The 21,529-nt window shown below is 40.6% G+C and overlaps 1 non-coding gene across 1 annotated transcript; it reads right to left on the bottom strand.

Annotated features, from left to right (window-relative positions):
• Positions 1-21,209: 21,209 nt before the first annotated feature.
• On the bottom strand, positions 21,210-21,316 carry LOC112752156 (small nucleolar RNA R71). Its single transcript, XR_003176603.1, has one exon. It is a non-coding gene; the product is annotated as a small nucleolar RNA R71 (small nucleolar RNA).
• Between the last annotated feature and the right edge of the window lie 213 nt (positions 21,317-21,529).

Raw genomic sequence — 21,529 nt, 5'->3', positions numbered from 1 at the left:
CCAAACTAATGTTCCACAAGTTGGCGGTCTATCCATGATCTTGGCTGGTACAGTAGAGACGAAGAAAACTTGGGCCAGAATGATCCCAAGATGTAGAGGAGCAGGTACAAGCACTACTGGAGGCAGGATTCATAAGAGAAGTCAAGTACCCACTATGGCTAGCCAACGTCGTCTTGGTGAAAAAATCAAATGGAAAATGGCGGATGTGCACTGACTACATCAATCTCAACAAAGCCTGCCCAAAAGATCCTTATCCACTCCCAAGTATCGACGCTCTGGTGGATGCCTCATCAGGATATAAATACCTTTCGTTTATGGATGCATATTCTGGATACAATCAAATCCCAATGTATTCACCTGATCAGGAAAGAACCTCGTTTTTAACACCAAAAGAAAACTACTGCTACATCGTAATGCCTTTTGGTCTTAAAAACACGGGAGCTACTTATCAAAGGCTAATGAACAAAGTCTTTTGATGACAAGTCATCTTAGCCTAGTTTCACTAGTCTTTTTCCTTTGTTTTCATTTAGTTTTATGCACTTTCTTAAGCCACAAGTAAGCCAATTGGCTGGAATTTCATGTTTCCTTAGATTCAATCAACTATGGATGAATTGATGCATTTTCATGAGTTTTATGCCATAATTACTTATATGACAAGAAAAAGAATAACTCTCATGATTAGAGCATAGCTTTGATGCAAATGTTGGTTGATGATAGGTGGAATAAAGTTTGGAAGAAGGTTGCAAGAATGGCTTGAAAAGAGGGATTCACGTTTGAGCTAACGTTTACCTCAAACGTTAACTCAAACGTGAGAAGCAGATGAAGAACACCCTGGAGAAGAGCCAACGTTTGCACCAACGTTTGCCTCAAACATTGAGGCAAACGTTGGCTGAAGAAGGAGCAAGGGATGGCAACGTTTGAGCCAACGTTTGCCTCAAACATGAGGTCAAACGTTGGCCACATATGAGCAAGGAGAAGCACCCCTGGAGCAAACCAAAGTTTGCGCCAACGTTTGCCTCAAACGTGAGGTCAAACGTTGGCGCCATAAAAGCAAGGAAGAGCACCACTGTTTGATGCATTGAGTGAGCCACGTTTGCGCCAACGTTTGCCTCAAACGTTGGGCCAAACGTTGGCCAAAAAGAGAGCATGGGGATATCCACGTTTGAGCTCACGTTTGACCTCAAACGTTGAGCCAAACATGGATGACAGCATCTTGGCCTAGCTGCATAATTTTACACAAGTGACGTTTGAGTCAACGTTTGCCTCAAACGTTGACTCAAACGTGAATGGTTCATGGCCCAGTTCACTAATGGATTTCTTCCCAACACCAAGAGCAATCAACGGAGGCTACTATCAACCCAATTCCATCAAGTCTAAAGGCCCAATTCAAGGCTTAATGATCATTTGAAGAAAGTGTATAAATAGCTTAGGATTTGAAGTCTTAGAGAGCTTTTCTTTGAGAGTTTTCTTTAAGAGTTTTCAGAGTATTCACAGTAGAGAACTTTTGGGTTTTGAGCTATTTGGAGATTTAGAGTCTTGGGTGTTGAAGAATTGAGGAAATTCTGTCTCAATCTCACCTTGAGATCTCTTTTTGTTTCTTTCACTGCACCATTGGAGAATTGAGATTTGAATCCAAGTTTTCTTCTGTTTTGATTTTTAATCTCTTGCAATTGAATTCTAAATTTGGATCTAAGAAGGCAGTGAGATCTAGACTTGGTTATCTAGTCTCTTGAGTCCTGAGATCTACATCTTTCAATTTCAATTTCCTTGTTACATTGCTACACCAGGTTTATTTTCATTTGCATTTAAGATCCGGTTCAATTAGATCCATCTTCTACGTTTCTGTTTGTTGAGATTTACTGCTCTCTTGTTTAATTTTTGCAATCCCACATCCCTGATCCATTTACAATTCAAGCCATTTACATTTCTTGCATTCTAAGTTTCTGCCATTTAATTTCTTGTTCTTTAAGATTCAGCACTTTTATTTTCTGTTCTCTTTAATTTCCTGTAATTTACCCCTCTCCCTTTACTTTTCATGCAATTTAACTTCTGTTAATCACAAATCACTCAACCAACTCTTGATCTGCTTGACTAAATCAACTACTAAACTAAAATTGCTCAATCCTTCAATCCCTGTGGGATCGACCTCACTCATGTGAGTTATTATTACTTGATGCGACCCGGTACACTTGCCGGTGAGTTTTTTGTCGGATCGTTTTCCGCACATCAAGTTTTTGGCGCCGTTGCCGGGGATTGAATAGATTGACAATGATTAAGTGAGGTGGTAGTTTAGATCAAGCACTTTTTCTTTAATTTTTGACTAACCCACTAACTGTTTGAAGTTTTGTCTCAACTGACTATACTCAATTTTCAAGAGTACCACTGTGTGTTCTGTTTGTTGGTTCATATGTCACAGGAAAGAAGAGAGGCCAGAGGGAAGGATATCATTGAAGAAGGAGTTTCTGAGAAATAAGAACACCACAACATGAAGCCGCAACTCATTACACTAATCAAGAACAATTGTTCCTATGGTGGAAGTCCATTGGAGGATCCTAAACAGCACCTATCCATTTTTCTGAGGACTTGTGGTGCTGTCAATCTCAATAGTGTAAATCATGATACCTATAAGCTCTTGTTATTTCCTTTCTCACTGAAGGATGAAGCGGCACAATGGCTTGAAACCTTTCCCCAAGGAAGTATCACTAGTTGGGATGATTTGGTTGCCAAGTTTCTAGCCAAATTCTCCTCATCCCAACAAAACATCAAGATGAAAGAGGGAATACATCCATTCATACAAGGAGAGGAAGAAACTTTGTTCAAAGCATAGGAAAGATACAAGAAAGCAAGTGACAAAGTGGGTTTCCAAGCGTTCTATGAAGGATTAACCTCAGAAACAAGAAGAGCGGTGGATTACTTCTCAGATGGCCTACTCAAAGCAACAGCAACTGGCCAAGAAACTGCAGAGTTCAATGACAAAAAAGCCAAATACCAACACTCATTTGAGACACCACAGAATGCAATTCCAGAAAAGGAAGTAATGAATCTTGAAGGAGTAAAGGCAGTCATGAATCAAAACAAACAGCTACACCAGCAAACTCAGCAACAATTGAAGTCAATAACTAGACAAATCGATTTTCTACATTCTACTACAGTGAATGCACAATTTCCACCATGGAAGCCACATTCTTACCTAAGAATGAGGGAATCTCAATAGCAGGAACAAAGGGACTTCAACTACAACAACCCCAATTTCCCAAACCTGCAAAAACACCACCATACCAACAACAATCACTACATACCACCACACTACCCACTCTTCCAACCCCCAACACCCCACAACCAACCAATCTCACAAGACTCTCAGAGGATCACCAATCTGGAGATCTTAATAGAGAGAATGATGAAACACCAAGAGGTGACAATGAAGAACCAGGAAGCCTCAGTCAGAAGAATCGAGAAGCAAATGCAACAACTGGCTAAGAACCTCGCAGAAATGAGTGAGAAGAGTGCTAAAGGAAAAGAATCACTCATCCAGGATGAGCATCACAGAGCAAAGCCTCACTTAGGAGGACAATGGGACAAGGAGAAGGAAGCTCAGAATCTGAGCTGAGCAAGCATAGAGGATGTCAAGCTAATGACAATAAAGAAGCGCTTGTTGGGAGGCAACCCAACCTGAGGTAGTTTTCTTTTCATAGCTATTTTAATAAAAAGGTTAATTAGTTTTATCTATATTACAAGAAGCTAAGTTTGGTGTTGCACACCAAAATAATATAAGGGAGAATGAAGGATTCTAAGTTTGGTGTTCCACCAAAATCCCATCATAAAACACATTCTCACCTTCTGCATAATGCTAGCTTCAAGCATTTAGATAAACTAGTTAACTATTCTGCTGTTTCCTAGTTTCCAGTTTTATTGCTTTTGAAAGAGAAAAAGAGTTTCACATATGGTTAACTTAACGCATCATAAACTTTGGCAAGGGACTAAGTTTGGTGTTCACACACCAAAGTAAGTTCAAAGGCCCACAAATAAATCATGCATACTAACCATTTTTCAAGTGCTTGGGGAACAAGCAACTTTCAATATCATTGCAGAGCACCATACAAACTGTTGGAAGATTTAGCATCATCAATCAAAGAGGTGAAAGAGGAATGTGAAGACCAGCAATGATGATGAGGAAGAGAACATCAAGTAAACTCCAAAAGGTTGTATTGTTCATTATCAGATATTGCTATGATTGAAAGTGATATTATACCCCTATCTATCCTTCTGTCTAGTAGAGTTTTTCTACAATTCAATAATCAAGATGCTTGATCATTTACAACACTATACTCTCCAAACTTGTTTGCACTCAATATTTCAAAAATGCATCACATGAAAGTTCTTTGAAAAGAAGGATTGAGGAACTAAACAATTTTGAGGCAAGCAAAAGATTAGGAAAAGTGGTGGTTCTAGTTGTATGATTATGTATTGAGGTTGCACGCTTATGAAAACTTGCATGGGAGCTCATAGGCGGGACATAGAGTTCAAAGAAGTGTTGTGGAGATTCTCAAACATTTATTGATCTAAGAAGCAGCAAACAAAACAAAAGAAAATAAAGAAAATACAAAAACAAAAAGAACATGGCCCAAGGCTCTGAGCATTACTAGGCAGAAAAGAAGAAAGAAACAAGAACTCAAAGAGTTGTTATCCTAGTAAATGCTTGTGGTCGAACTGTGTCAAAAAGAGATGCTTGAGCAAGTAAATCCTAAGGGGTGCTTCAACACCTAATACCTTAAAACCAAGTGGTTTAGGAGTATTGATTGAAAGCTTATCTAAAGAGCCGCTTTGAGACATGACACTTAGAGTCAAGGCCAAAGCACAGAAACTATAAGCTGCTTCAAGGTGATTACATATAAAGAGATCTCCATGATATTATTTGGATGAAAGTTCTAAAGACCTAAGACTCCCAAGATGTAGGGACTAGTGAGCACTGAAACCCTTGCATGAGCATATAATTTAGAGTTCACCCCACTGTCACTTAATCACTTCACTCACAGGACAGTACATGCAATTCTTCAAATCCATTCTAATTGAAAGAACCTTTGAGCATAATTCTTTTCTTTCTTAGGGACAAGCAAGTTTTAGGTTTGGTGTTGTGATGACAAGTCATCTTAGCCTAGTTTCACTAGTCTTTTTCCTTTGTTTTCATTTAGTTTTATGCACTTTCTTAAGCCACAAGTAAGCCAATTGGGTGGAATTTCATGTTTCCTTAGATTCAATCAACTATGGATGAATTGATGCATTTTCATGAGTTTTATGCCATAATTACTTATATGACAAGAAAAAGAATAACTCTCATGGTTAGAGCATAGCTTTGATGTAAATGTTGGTTGATGATAGGTGGAATAAAGCTTGGAAGAAGGTTGCAAGAATGGCTTGAAAAGAGGGATTCACGTTTGAGCTAACGTTTACCTCAAACGTTAACTCAAACATGAGAAGCAGATGAAGAACACCCTGGAGAAGAGCCAACGTTTGCGCCAACGTTTGCCTCAAACGTGAGGTCAAACGTTGGCGCCATAAAAGCAAGGAAGAGCACCTCTGTTTGATGCATTGAGTGAGCCACGTTTGCGCCAACGTTTGCCTCAAACCTTGGGCCAAACGTTGGCCAAAAAGAGAGCATGGGGAGATCCACGTTTGAGCTCACGTTTGACCTCAAACGTTGAGCCAAACGTGGATGACAGCATCTTGGCCTAGCTGCATAATTTTACACAAGTGACGTTTGAGTCAACGTTTGCCTCAAACGTTGACTCAAACGTGAATAGTTCATGGCCCGGTTCACTAATGGATTTCTTTCCAACACCAAGAGCAATCAACGGAGGCTACTATCAACCCAATTCCATCAAGTCTAAAGGCCCAATTCAAGGCTTAATGATCATTTGAAGAAAGTGTATAAATAGCTTAGGATTTGAAGTCTTAGAGAGCTTTTTCTTTGAGAGTTTTCTTTAAGAGTTTTCAGAGTATTCACAGTAGAGAACTTTTGGGTTTTGAGCTATTTGGAGATTTAGAGTCTTGGGTGTTGAAGAATTGAGGAAATTCTGTCTCAATCTCACCTTGAGATCTCTTTTTGTTTCTTTCACTGCACCATTGGAGAATTGAGATTTGAATCCAAGTTTTCTTCTGTTTTGAATTTTAATCTCTTGCAATTGAATTCTAAATTTGGATCTAAGAAGGCAGTGAGATCTAGACTTGGTTATCTAGTCTCTTGAGTCCTGAGATCTACATCTTTCAATTTCAATTTCCTTGTTACATTGCTACACCAGGTTTATTTTCATTTGCATTTAAGATCCGGTTCAATTAGATCCATCTTCTACGTTTCTGTTTGTTGAGATTTACTGCTCTCTTGTTTAATTTTTGCCATCCCACATCCCTGATCCATTTACAATTCAAGCCATTTACATTTCTTGCATTCTAAGATTCTGTAATTTACATTTCTTGCATTCTAAGATTTTGCAATTTACATTTCTTGCGTTTTAAGTTTTTGCCATTTAATTTCTTGTTCTTTAAGATTCAGCACTTTTATTTTCTGTTCTCTTTAATTTCCTGCAATTTACCCCTCTCCCTTTACTTTTCATGCAATTTAATTTCTGTTAATCACAAATTACTCAACCAACTCTTGATCTACTTGACTAAATCAACCACTAAACTAAAATTGCTCAATCCTTCAATCCCTGTGGGATCGACCTCACTCATGTGAGTTATTATTACTTGATGCGACCCGGTACACTTGCCGGTGAGTTTTGTGTCGGATCATTTTCCGCACATCATCTTTTCGGACCATATCGGAAAAATAATGGAAGTCTATGTGGACGACATGTTGATAAAGACACAAAGTGAAGAGACACTATTGTCCGACTTGGCCTAGGTGTTCGACATTATAAGGAAGCATGGCATGCGACTCAATCCTGCAAAATGCACTTTTGCAGTAGAAGCAGGCAAATTCTTGGGTTTTATGCTCACAGAAAGAGGAATTGAGGCAAATCCGGATAAATGCTAGGCCATACTCAACATGAAGAGCCCAACTTGTATCAAAGACGTACAACAACTCAACAGGAGATTGGCAGCCTTGTCCAGATTCCTAGCGGGATCAGCGATAAGATCCCTTCCTTTCTATGCCACTCTAAGGAAAGGAAAGAACTTCGAATGGACAACGGAGTGCGAACAAGCCTTCCAAGATTTCAAAAGATTTCTAGGACGGCCAGCCATCCTATCTCGGCCACGACAAGGGGAACCACTCATATTATACCTCGCGGTAGAGAGTCGAGCAATAGCCTCAGCACTAGTTCGAGAAGAGGACGGTGGGCAACAACCCGTGTACTTTATCAGCAAAGCGTTACAAGGATCCGAGCTGAACTACCAAAAAATAGAAAAGTTTGCCTATGCTCTTATACTAACATCTCGACGACTCCGCCCGTACTTCGAAGCTCACACCATTAAGGTTCGGACCAACCAACCCATAAAGGAGATATTGCAGAAGACAGATCTAGCAGGAAGAATCCTACAATGGGCAATCGAGTTGTCTGAGTTCGACCTTCAATACGAGGCTCGGACAGCTTAAATCACAATATTTAGCCGACTTCATCACAGAGTTTACAGACACCCCAGAGACCCCCATAGAATGGAATATATACGTGGACGGCTCTTGGAATAAAATCGGAAGCGGCGCAGGTGTGATAATCGAAAGCAACCAAGGAACCCAAATTGAGCTCTCCCTCAAATTCGGGTTCCCTGCCTCAAACAACCAGGCAGAATATGAAGCACTACTAGCTGGTTTGAAGCTGGCTAGGGAAGTTGGAGCCCAAAAACTCATCATTTTCAGCGACTCACAACTAGTCACCTCACAAATAACAGGGAGCTACCAAGCCAAGGATCCCACCATGAAAAAGTATTTGGATAAAACTAGGGAACAGCTCGGACAACTTGGGGAATATGAGATCCACCACAAACCCCGCGAATAAAATGCCCGAGCTGACGCACTCTCAAAACTAGTCAGCACCAAACCAGGAGGCAACAATAGAAGTCTCATCCAGGAAATGCTACAAAGCCCATCAATCTCGGAAGAGGAAAAAATGCTAGCCATAATAGGACAGGATCAAGGATGGATGACCCCTATAATTAACTACCTCAAGACAGAAACACTCCCCACAGATGAAAAGGATGCAAAGAAGTTAAAGCGGGAGGCACAATACTACACTATCATAAGCAACACCCTATACAAAAGAGGGATTTCAATACCATTGTTAAAATGTGTGCCGACCTCCAACACAAGGGAAGTTTTAGAGGAAGTACACAGCGCTCATTTGTGGCAACCATCTCGGAGCACAAGCTCTCACCAAAAAGGTACTCCGGGCGGGATTTTACAGGCCAACTCTACAAAAAGAAGCTACAGAACTTGTAAAGACATGTCCACCATGCCATAAACATGCCAACTTTCACATCGCCCCGCCAGAAGAGCTCATCAGCGTAACTTCGCCATGGCCATTTGCAAAATGGGGACTCGATCTTCTCGGACCCTTTCCCCAGGGATCGGGATAAGTTAAATTCCTCATAGTCGGGGTAGACTATTTCACAAAGTGGATCGAGGCAGAGCCCCTAGCCAACGCCACTGCTCAAAGGAGCCAGAAATTCCTATATAGGAGCATTGTCACAAGGTTTGGGGTTCCATACTCCATCACTACAGACAATGGCACCCAATTCACATATACAGGCTTCAGAAAGTTAGTAGCCGACTTGAACAAAAAACACCAGTTCACCTCCGTTGAACATCCCCAAGCCAATGGACAAGCCGAAGCAGCCAACAAAGTCATATTGGCTGGGCTGAAACGGAGACTGCAAGATGCAAAGGGAGCTTGGGCCGAAGAACTTCCACAAGTCCTATGGGCATATCGAACAACACCACATTCCACCACAAATGAATCACCATTTTGATTAGCGTACGGAGTGGAGAAAATAACCCTAGTGGAGGTTGAGGAAGGGTCGCCTAGAGTAGTCCACTACAATGAAGAAGCCAACTCTCAACTTTAAAGAGAAGAGCTCGACCTACTTCTGGAAATCCAAGAAAGAGCTCGGATCGGAGAAGAAGCGCTAAAGCGCCGAATGACTTCAAGATATAATCAAAAAGTAGTGCCACGGGGTTTCGCTGAAAATGATCTCATCCTAATCCGAAATGATATCGAAACAACTCGACCCGGAGAAGGAAAGCTGGCGGCAAACTGGAAAGGACCCTACCGAGTCATAGAAGTACTTGGGAAGGGCTACTACAGATTATCCGAACTCGACGGGCGAGAGTTCCCCAGATCGTGGCATGCCTGCAACTTAAGAAGGTACTATAGTTAGAAATAAAGGATACCAGCATGAGATGCACTCTTTTTCCTGAGAAGGTTTTTTAATAAGGTACCATGTTGAGATCCAGAATTATCCAATTCAAAAGGATAAAAAAATCTATATGTACATATTTTCATTGTCTTTTAAATAAAATATATTAGACGATTCTACAAGTTTTCAAGACGTATTAATCTGAAACATTCATCGTCCGATTATAAAGCAACAAATTGGCAAAAAGTGAAAAACAAATTCACTGCCCAATCACGATAAAGACCAAGAGAGATAAAAACCAAATTCATCTAAAGGTCGACTAAACAAGGATTTAATCCACTTTCTACAAATCGGCAAAGATGAAAACAGAATAATGCAAGAAGTTATCGAAAGTGATCTGGAGAAAGGACCTGACGAGGTCTTAATGGATTGCTAAATAATAACTTAAAGACTGGCCGACATTAAAAAAAAGTCGGACCGAGTCAACCCAAGTTATCAGCAAATCCCTGGAAAGAAGTCTGGCCAACCCTATAAAAGAGGAATTGCTATAACTTAGAAGAGACCGACATGACAAAGTCGGTCTCCTATAAAAAAATAAGTTATGAAGGTAATCCATGAAAGAGACCTGACAAAGGTCCAAGAAAGAGGATTACAAAATAACTTAGAAGAGATCGATATGACGAAGTCGGTCTCCTACAAAAAACAAGTTATAAAAGTAATCCCTGAAAGAGACCTGACAAAGGTCCAAGAAAGAGGATTACAAAATAACATAGAAGAGATCGACATGACGAAGTCGGTCTCCTACAAAAAACAAGTTATAAAATTAATCCCTGAAAGAGATCTGACAAAGGTCCAAGAAAGAGGATTACAAAATAACTTAGAAGGGATCGACATGACGAAGTCGGTCTCCTACAAAAAACAAGTTATAAAAGTAATCCCTGAAAGAGACCTGACAAAGGTCCAAGAAAGAGGATTACAAAAATAACTTGGAAAGGGACGACGTAAAGAAGTCAGCCTCCCAACAAACAAGTTATAAAAGTAGTCCCTGAAAGAGACCTGACGATGGTCCAAAAAAGAGGACTACAAAGATAACTGAAAAGAGGACCAACGTAAAGAAATCGGTTATGGATTGCTAGAAATAAATACAAGTAAGAATGAGAAAACCGAAATACAAGTTGGATCTACACATCCACGACCTCAAAGGATCCAAGCTACAAGCAATAAGTACAAAGCAATCGACACTCAAAACCCAGAAAGGTGCCAAGACAAGAGCAAACAAGCATGATATAAAATACAATATTATAACAAGCTTCAGGGTCAGGCCCAAAAGCTTGAAAGCTACTTGTTGTTTTTTCAAAATAAAAAGTTGCCAAACAAGCAACCAGAAGGAGTATCAACGGTCAGCAAAATATTCAAACTACAAAATAAAGAGTTTAAAAGCCCACAAGTCGGGCTATCTACGCAAACATCCAAGAAAAATCAGCTAAGATCGGGAGCCTTCTCGGCATCATCAGTACGGGGAGAAGGAGGGCGAGTCTGAATAGGTGATGGGATATTTTTACGGAGAAACGAATTTCTCCAAAACACCCAAAACTCACCGGCAAGAGCACCAGGTCGTATCAAGTAATAAAACTCACGGGAGTGAGGTCGATCCCACAGGGATTGATGGATCAAGTAACTTTAGTGGGTGATTATTTTAGTCAAGCTAACATTGAGTGATTTGAATGACAATTGAAGCCAACAGAATGTAAACTTGCAGGAATTATAAAGTGCAGAAAGTAAAATTGCAAGTAACTTAAAGAGCAAGAAAGTAAAATAGCTGAAACTTAAATTGCAAGAAATATAAATTGCATGAAAGTAAAGGGGACTGGGTGCAGTGAAATTAAATGAAAGCAGTAAATCAAAGCTTAGAACAATTGGAAAGTTAAATTGCAAGAAGAATAAAGGAAATTAGGTACTGGGATTCATGAAATCAAACACGGAAGTGTAAATAAAAATCAAACAGAGAAGTGAAAGATGCAGCAGGTTCAACAGATTTGGAAAATCACTTTAAAATCAAAACAGAGAGCAACTTGGCTCAATTGCAAAATCTAAATGAGAGGTTGAAGATCTCAGGGGTTGGATGAGACTAGAGACCAAGTCTAGATCTCAATTCCTTCCTTGATCCAACAGAGAATAATTGCAAAAGAAAATAGAGAAGAAAGCAGTAAAGAGAGTTTTGATTCAAATCACAATTCACTGAAATTATGTAGACAAGTAAACAGAGAGATTTCTCAAGGTGAGATTGAAATAGAATTTCTTCAATTCTCAACCCAAGATTTAAAACAAAAATGAAAACTAAGAGAGAGAGTTCTGTATTCCTAATGCTCCCTAGTGGAGCTCGCCCCCTATTCTCTCTATTCGGGCTTACTTTCTAAAATGAGAATGATGCCTTATATAGGCATTTTTACAAAATAAAAATGAAATTCAAAACAAATTACAATTAAATGAAATTCCTATTTTATTTATCTCTTGTGCCTTTGAGTGATGACAATTGGGCCCTTGCTCTTGATGGAATTGGGTTGATAGAGGCCTTGGTTGATTGCTCTTGGAGTTTGGAGAAGAACCGAATTGAACCGGGTTGGAATCATGAAAGCTTGAGTAAAAGTTAGAGTAAAAGTTAGGGGTCTAACTTTTGCTCCAACTTTTCACATCAGCACCCTTGTTTTGCTGATACCAACGTTGGGGCGAAAGTTAGGGGTCTAACTTTTGCTCCAACGTTGGCCCCCTTGTGTGCATGTGTGGGGTGTTACTTTGTCCTCTTGTCAACGTTGCCAATTTTATGCCAACTATAGACTATTATATATGGTTGGAAAGCTCTGAATTTCAGCTTTCTAACCCAATTGGAATCATCTCAATTGGACATCTACAACTCAAGTTATGCTCATTTGAAGAGGACAAGGTCGCTGGCCTTGGTGTGCAGCGTTTGAGGTAAAGTTTGCCTCAAACGTGGACGAAGACGCCAGTTCTGGAGGCTCAAACGCATTGTTCACCCCATACTATTATACATTGTTGGAAATCCCTGAATGTCTACTTTCCAATGATTTTGGAAGCACATCATTTGGAGCTCTACAGCTCGAGTTATACTCCGTCGAAGGTGCAGAGGTCAGTTGGCCTCACTGCATGTTGCCACCATATTCGTTTATGCACATTTCGGGGCAGTTTTCTCCCTCAATTTTAGTGTCCACCATGCAGTGCCATATATGCCTGGAAAGATCTTGATTCCTACTTTCCATTTCTTTTTGAATCACCTCATTTGGAGCTCTGTAGCTCAAGTTATTAATGTTGGAAGTATACCCCTTGTATGCCTTGTGGCGCCAACGTTAGCCAAAAAGTTAGAGGCTAACATTGGCGCAAACTTTTGCTCTCCAGGGTGTGTTTTTCATGCGCCAACGTTAGCCAAAAAGTTAGGGGCTAACGTTGGTGCAAACTTTTGCTCATCCAGGGAGTGTTTTTCATGCCAAAAGTTAGCCAAAAAGTTAGGGGCTAACTTTTGCTCCAGCTTTTGCCCAAAAGTTAGCTAAAAAGTTTGAGGCTAACTTTTGGTCCAGCTTTTTGCTTCCTGGTTCATTTTCAATTAATCCAAAAGTTTGAGCTAAAGTTTGAGGCAAACTTTTGCTCAAACTTTTTGTCCTCTCTTCCTCCTAGCCATTCCTCCTTGCTTCAACCTTTCTCCAAGCTTTCTTCACCTATCATTAATCAACCAAACACATCAAAGCTATGCTCAAAATCATGAGATATTCATTCTTTCATAATATGTGACAATTATAGCATAAAACCTCATGAAATAGCATGAATTCATACATGGTTGATTAAATCAACGGAAACATGAAAATCTACCCAATTGGCTTGCTTTTGGCTCAAGTAAGTGCATAATTCTATTGAAAACAAAAGAAAAAGGCTAGTGAAACTAGGCTAAGATGACTTGTCATCAATAGGCACAGCATCCACGGTACCATCATCCCAATTCAAGATCTGACAGTCCGGATCAGAAACGGAATGACCGACCTCAACTAGAGGAACTGTAGAAGTTGACACTTCGGCAGAAGGCACAGGGGGAGGTTCGATATCGTCATCATCCTGGTCATCAGGGACAATCTTACCATCCCTCACAACATTGTCCAGGCTAAAAAGAGTAAGGTTGGCCTCGGGAGCAATAATTCGAACCTGCTCCTTCAGGTTCTCGTAAGCAGCATTCACACTGCCAACAAGATGACCCTGGAGCTCAGAGTAATCAGCTCGGGCGTTCTCCAACTCCTCCTTCAAATGCATTCCCTCCCGATAGGATGTGACGTAGCTGTCTTTATGCCTCAATGCCGTGTCCTCGGCCAACCGCACAGAAGCCGCCAGAGCAAGGGAACTCGCCTTCTCATTCTTCAGATCCTTCTCCAGTTTGGCCACCTACACCTCAAGCTCCTCCTTAATGCCCTTCATCCGATCGAACTCCTGTTTTGCCTCCTCCATAAAAGCTTTGGTGGCATAAAGAGGAAGATTTTGAGCAGTTCGGTACAGGGCAGCTCCCATATGTGCCATTTTTACACTACTCTGAGTTATGAAATCCAAATGACGAAGGAGTGATATATCATCCATAGGGAGGACACCATAGGGACCGATCTGCTGATCTACGAACTCGACCGCATCAAAATCAAGGGCATCAAGGTTGAAAGGCGCAATTGTTTTTTGTTTCTTGTTGGGAGGAGCACCAGAAGTAGCAGCGAAAGACTGTGGAGGGTTGGCCAGGTGAAGCCGAGGAGTGGGAATCACCTTCCTCGGCCCAGGAGTACTCGGCACGGGCAGCTTCACCTGAACTTGAGAAGATCCCTCTCCCGTCGCCTTGGCCGAGATATTTTGAGCAGCAGCAGCCTTCCTTGCCTTTTTGAAGGCCTTCATGGAATCATTATTTTTTGACATCTTTGAAAAAACAGAATCAACCACAGTAATGGGTTACAATCACAAAAGAGGAAGCAAAACTAAGAAACAAGTACAGAAACAAGTCAGACAGTACCCAAAACAGTTCGAACCAGGGACGGGTCATTCAAAAACCTTTTTGTATCAAGATGGGGTGGTTCCCCCCATAAATCTTCAAGAACAATAACAAAAGCCCGCTCAACGTCGTCAAGCATCTCCCACGTATAATGAGGGAAAGCAGGCTCGTCATTCTCATCAAGAAAAAAGGGGCGGACCCCCTCAACAGCACGGACTCTAAAGAAATAATTCTTAAAGTCCTTAAAAGACTCATCGTACATGGGAAAAACTTTATGACCCTGGGCAAACCTGAAAGAAACCCAGGAAGCTTTCTTTTTGGAAGAGGCACCAGGCTTGGCAGAAACAAAAAGATAAAGGAAAAGAGTTTGAAAAGGTGTTACGCCTAACTCTTGGCAAAGCAGCTGAAAGAACTTGATAAAACTCCAGGAATTCGGATGAAGCTGGGATGGGGCAATATTACACGACCACAACAAGTCGGTCTCGAAAGAAGTAAATGGAAAAGTAATGTCCAACTGGCTGAAGAAATATTCATAGGCATAGAAGAAAGGACGCTCCCCCCCCCGACCGAAGTAGGAAAACAAACCCTCTCGTCAGAGTCGGGCGCTACAAGATCATAATCCCTCTCCCGGGCACCGCTACCACAAATCCTATGACGTTTCCTCAGCTCTACACAAAAATCAGTATCCACCACAGAGACACACATTAAGACAAGGGAGTCCAGCCAATCAGACATCCCCTCGGGAACTTTAGAAGACATCTCTACAATGTTATTGCGAGAAGACATGAGGCCAACTAATCCTACAATAAGAAAAGAAGATTGGATTACTAAAAAACATCTCAGACGAGGGGCAAAACAACTCGACTAATATGATACAGAAGAACAAACAGAAAGGAAAACCCCAAGACTCAAACCAAAGCCCTGGGGCATCCTTTGGAGGCAGTAACAAAGCAAGGTTTCAGGAAAAATCTACAGCTTACGTCCCGGCATCTCTCAAACAAGAAAAGAAGATTTCAAATAACAAACATTTTGAAAAAGAAAGTCAAAACACAAAAAAGTCATCAAAGCCACTATCTTTTTACAGTCTATCAGCAAAAAGCATCGCCAACATCAAACATGCCAAGCAGAAATCTTCAAAGGAACAACCCCCTTTTTTTAGAATCAAACAAAACTATCATCAAAAGCACAAACAGAAACGGTGATAACATGCAAAAGCCCTAAAAGCATCAAACAACAGGAAAGGCAGAAAGGTTCATGCAAAAAGGCGAAGAAACTCCGAGAACACACATTACAACAGCAATCAAGCACAGCAAAAGCAGAAAGATCCAAACTTTCTCCAAGAAAAATCAAAACTTTCTCAAAATCAGACATGAAAAAGTGACACAGAAAAGAGAAAGGAAGAAAAATCAAAAACCTGGAAAATAGGAGAAAGCCTCAAAAGACGGCTGAAGAGCAGAAGTGGTAGGCAAAAGAGCCACCCCTCGAACGGAAAAACTCGCCAAAAGTAGGAAACGGAAGGTGAAATCCAGAATCACCCCTCTTCGACAGAAAGCAGTAGCAAGCAGGCATCGCAAGGAGAAACTATGAACTCTAGGCGAAAAACAGAAAGAAAGAAAAGTAAGGGAGGTTACGAAGAAGAGAAACCGTTTCTAAATTGCAAAATTCAAAGTAAAGCCAAGGGGAACGGGGCAATCAATACCAATTAATGAAGGTATTAAACCCTTGCATGTTCCCAAGAACAAAGCGCTGATATAAAAGTGCACGCTTTTGGAGGAAAACGTTCTACATTCAAAAAGGTTCTACAAAGAAAGGAATCGACTAAATGCTTGAGTTTGGCTTCACTAAGAGAAGGACCGAAATCAAGGACTTGACCTCAAAAAAGAAGACCGAGCTCAAGCAGGGGCACTGTTCATACCCTGGATTGAGCTATCCGACCCGAGATGATTGGCGACAAAGCGACCGACCTCTTCAGGTCAGACTATCCGACCTCTTCTTAAAAGAGCTCGGTCAAATCGATAGGAAAGCCCAAAAAAGGGCTCAACTCAAGGAATACGACCCAGATCCAAAGGCAGCCCAAGCCTATAGAGATAAGGGCGGTTCCATTGAAGATAAGCTGACCTCGCCAAAAGATAAGATAAGATAAGTGATAAACTACTATTTTACGGTTTATCTTGTGCTTAATTGAGTGGTTTTTATCAACTCTTTACCCACTTATTCATACTATTTGCATGGTTTTACAATTCCTTCCCAGAATTTGTGCTATGATTGAAAACATGCTTCTTTGGCCTTATATTTGCTAATATTAATCCTCTCTTATTACCATTAGATGCCTTGATATGTGTGTTAAGTGATCTCAAAGATTACAGGGCAGGAATGGCTCAGAGGATGGAAAGGAAGCATGCAGAAGTGGAAGGAATACAAGAAGTTGGAGAAATTGCTAAGCTGTCCAGCCTGACCTCTTCGCACTAAAACGGCTATATCTTTACCTACAAAGGTCCAAACGACGCGGTTTCAGTTGTGTTGGAAAGCTAACGTCTGGGGCTTCGATTTGATATATAATTTGCTATAGCTTCCCTGAAGTTAGATGACGCGAACGCGTGAATGACGCGCCCGCATCGCATCTGCGAACTTCAATCCGCGCGGACGCGTGGACGACGCCTTCGTGTCACTTTCCCGCGAGCTGAACGTAACAGAAATCGCAGAGGGCAATTTTTGGGCTATTTTTGACCCAGTTTTCAGCCCAGAACACACAGATTAGAGGCTATAATGTGGGGAAATGCATCCATTCATAAACAAGCTTTCATATTCACAATTTTAGGATTTAGATGTAGTTTTTAGAGAGAGAGGTTCTCTCCTCTCTCTTAGGATTTAGTTTTAGGATTTAGGATTATTTCTTCTTCATCACAAGTTCAATATTCCTTTTATTTTATATTTCTCTTTTACTTTCAGATGCTTTAATGCTTGTATTAGTTATGTTGCCTAATTGGCTTATGAACTCCATGTTAGAATTGATTTCTTTATTTAAAATAATTTGAGGTATTTCAGAATTATGATTGCTTTCTTTTATTTATATAAATAATTTAGATTTTTCCCTTTTGGCTTTGGTTGAGTCATTGGAGACACTTGAGTTATCAAACTCATTGTTGATTGAAAATTGGAATACTTTAAGAATTAATTCGGGTTCCAAAAACTCTAACTTTTCCCAAGGAAAGACTAGGACTTGAGGAATCAAAATTAATTCATCCACTTAACTTACCTTCACAGTTAGAGGTTAACAAAGTGGGAGAAAAATCCAATTCTCATTACAATTGATAAGGATAGCCAGGATAGAACTTCAAGTTTTCGTACCTTGCCAAGAGTCTATTTTATAGTTTTTTATTTTATTCTTATTATCATTCAACATACTGCTTCCTTACTTTCAAAACCCCCAATTTACAAGACTCATAACAAATAATAAGAACATACCTCCCTGCAATTCATTGAGAAGACGACCCGAGGTTTAAATACTCGGTTATCAATTTTAAAGGGGTTTGTTACTTGTGACAACCAAAACGTTTGTAAGAAAGGTTGATTGCTTGATTTAGTAACTATACTTGCAATGAGAGTTTACTATAACTTCTAAACCATCAATCCTCAGTTCTTCAATAAGATAACTAACTTATCTATCTAAGAAGGTCATCCCACACTATTATAAATACACTGGAGCACCCAGGTATAACTCATACTCTGATTCTACTAAAAACCTGCTTAATACCCTTGCTAACTTAAGCATCGGAGTCCCTTGCAGGTACCTCCCATCCTTCGGTGACAGAGGATCAACAGCACTATCAGTCCAACAAGTCGGACACACCAGCTCCGGCCGCAACCCGCCAGCCGGACACGTCAACTCCGACCAGTACAGAAGATCTCGTCCGAGATCGACCTACAGTTTCAGATAACCCTCGGAACAGTTAGTCTAAAGCTCCGGTCCAGGAATTAGACATGGCTTACTAGCCAACCAAGCTTTCAGTGAAAGCTCCGGTCCAAAACACTAGACATGGCCAATGGCCAGCCAAGCTTCAACATACATAGTTCAAGCATGTGAAGAGGAAGCCTCAGTCCAAAAGAATTTAGACATGGCTTGACAGCCAGCCAGGCTTCAACATGTTATCTTGAAACTCTAGAATTCATTCTTAAAAATTCTGAAGCCATAGAATAATTTATTTTTAAATTTTTTTTTAGAAAAAAATTTTTCAAAAATAAAAGAATAAAAACAAAAAGCTTAAAATTAAAATAAAATTACCTAATCTGAGCAACAAGATGAACCGTCAGTTGTCCAAACTCGAACAATCCCCGGCAACGGCGGCAAAAACTTGGTGCACGAAATCGTGATTGTTCATTCCTTGGTAACGGCGTTAAAAACTTAATACGCACGTTCATAATCTTAGTTCTTCTTCACAACTTCGCACAACTAACCAGCAAGTGCACTGGGTCGTCCAAGTAATAAACCTTACGTGAGTAAGGGTCGATCCCACGGAGATTGTCGGCTTGAAGCATGCTATGGTCACCTTGTAAATCTCAGTCAGGCAGATTCAATTGGTTATGGAGATTTGATAATTAAGATATAATTAAAATATAAAATAGGATAGAAATACTTATGTAATTCATTGGTGAGAATTTCAGATAATGCTATGGTCACCTTTCCTACTGCTTTCATCCAATCACTCATACTCCTTTCCATGGCAAGCTGTATGTTGGGCATCACCGTTGTCAATGGCTACATCCTGTCCTCTCAGTGAAAATGGTCCAAAATGCGCTGTCACCGCACGGCTAATCATCTGTCGGTTCTCGATCCTGCTGGAATAGGATTCCGTAATCCTTTTGCGTCTGCCATTACGCCCAGCACTCGCGAGTTTGAAGCTCGTCACAGCCAACCCTTCCCATATTCTACTTGGAATACCACAGACAAGGTTTAGACTTTCCTGACCTCAAGAATGGCCTCCAATAATTCTAGCCTATACCACGAAGACTCTGATCGTAAATCAGGAGGCTAAGAGATATGCATTCAAGCTTGCTTTCATGTAGAACAGAAGTGTTTGTCAAGCACGCGTTCATAAGTGAGAATGGTGATGAGCGTCACATAATCATCACATTCATCATGTTCTTGTGTGCGAATGAATATCTTAGAGAAGAAATAGGCTTGAGTTGAATAGAAAAACAGTAGTACTTTGCATTAATTCATGATGAACAGTAGAACTCCACACCTTAATCTATGGTGTGTAGAAACTCTACCACTGAAAATACATAAGAACAAGGTCCAGGCATGGCCGAATGGCCAGCCCCCTAAACGTCTAAGGAAAAACGTTCCAAAGATCTAAAAATGTTCCAAAGATATGAAATAAATCACTAAAAGTAGTTTTTATACTAAACTAGTAACTAGGGTTTACTGAAATGAGTAAATGATGCAGAAATCCACTTACGGGCCCACTTGGTGTGTGCTTGGGCTGAGCATTGAAGCTTTCATGTGTAGAGGTCTTCCTTGGAGTTAAACGCCAGTTTGTAACCTATTTCTGGTGTTTAACTCTGCTTTGCAACCTGTTTCTGGCGTTTAACTCCAGAATAGGGCAGAAAGCTGGCGTTGAATGCCGGTTTGCGTCGTCTAAACTCGGGCAAAGTATGGACTATTATATATTGCTGGAAATCCCTGGATTTCTAATTTCCAACGCAATTGAGTGCAGGGAGGTCAGAATCCAACAGCATCTGCAATCCTTCTTCAGCCTCTGAATCTGATTTTTGCTCAAGTCCCTCAATTTCAGCCAGAAATTACCTGAAATAACAGAAAAACACACAAACTCATAGTAAAATCCAGAAATGTAATTTTTATTTAAAAACTAATAAAAATATACTAAAAACTAACTAAATCATACTAAAAACTATGTAAAAACAATGCCAAAAAGCGTATAAATTATCCGTTCATCATTCATCCCACATCAAATTTTGGCGCCGTTGCCGGGGAGTTCACTTTAAGTGCAATGAGTGCTACAATTTGGGTTGTTGTAAATAAATGAATAGTGTAAATACTTGATTTTTGGTTTGTTACTTGGCACAAATTGTAAATACTACTTTTCTCTTTAGTTAGTCTTAGTAGTCGTTGATTGTTAAATTGGCTCTTGTTTACTTGCCTATTTTTGTTTTGCCTTTCATAATTGCATGGTTTTATTGCCTCCTCAGTTGAATGACACAGTCGCTTCTAGACCCGAGCTTGGCCACTTTTGATCCGGAAATTGAAAGAACTTTAACTCGTATAAGGCAAGCTCGGCGCCGGCTAGCTTTTGTGAATAGTGAATCGGGTTCCCTTGAGGAGCACTCCAATTCACTATCACTAACCACTCGTGACCATCATTCCCCAATCAACGAAGAGACTCTATATTCATCTGCGGGGAGTACTGAATTCTCTTTGAGTGACTCAGGTGACACCGTCATGGCGGACCCACCTCGAAGAATCACTTTGAAGGAGGCCGAAGCTCCTGATCTTGACTTGTAACCGCTTCAAATTTTGTATCCGGCTTTAGATCCAAATTTTGAGCTCAAGTCCGGCAGGATAAACTTGCTCCACAAATACAATGGACTACCTGGGGAAGATCCTCTGAAGCATCTAAAGGATTTCCAAGTTGCATGTGCAACCGTGAGAAGACATGGGGCGGATGAAGCCGCAGTGTTGGTCTTTGCTTTCCCTTTCTCTTTGGATGGAAAAGCGAAGGAGTGGTTTTATACTCAAACGGGTGAAGTTAGATCCAATTGGGACTTGTTGCGTAAAGAATTTTTGGAAAAGTTCAACCCTCTTGAGAAAACAGACAATTTGCGAAGAGAGATCTCTTGCATTGTGTAACAAGATGGGGAGACTTTGTATGAATACTGGGAGAGATTTAGGAAGTTGCTGGAGGCTTGCCCTCACCACCGGATTGATGAGTTGGTTCTTATTAGTTATTTCTGTCAAGGAATGCACCACCAAGACAAGCTTCTCTTAGATGCCGCGAGTGGAGGATCATTGACCAAAAACAAGACCGCTGCAAAAGCGTGGGAAGTTATATCTGATTTAGCGAACTCTACCCAACACTCAAGGGCAAGGAGTCCACAACCGAAAACAAAAAATATTGTCACCACATCAAAATAATT

The sequence above is a fragment of the Arachis hypogaea genome, chromosome 15 (genome assembly GCF_003086295.3).
Source record: "Arachis hypogaea cultivar Tifrunner chromosome 15, arahy.Tifrunner.gnm2.J5K5, whole genome shotgun sequence".
NCBI classification, from domain to species: Eukaryota; Viridiplantae; Streptophyta; class Magnoliopsida; order Fabales; family Fabaceae; genus Arachis; species Arachis hypogaea.
This window is presented reverse-complemented; position numbering and strand designations above follow the sequence as displayed.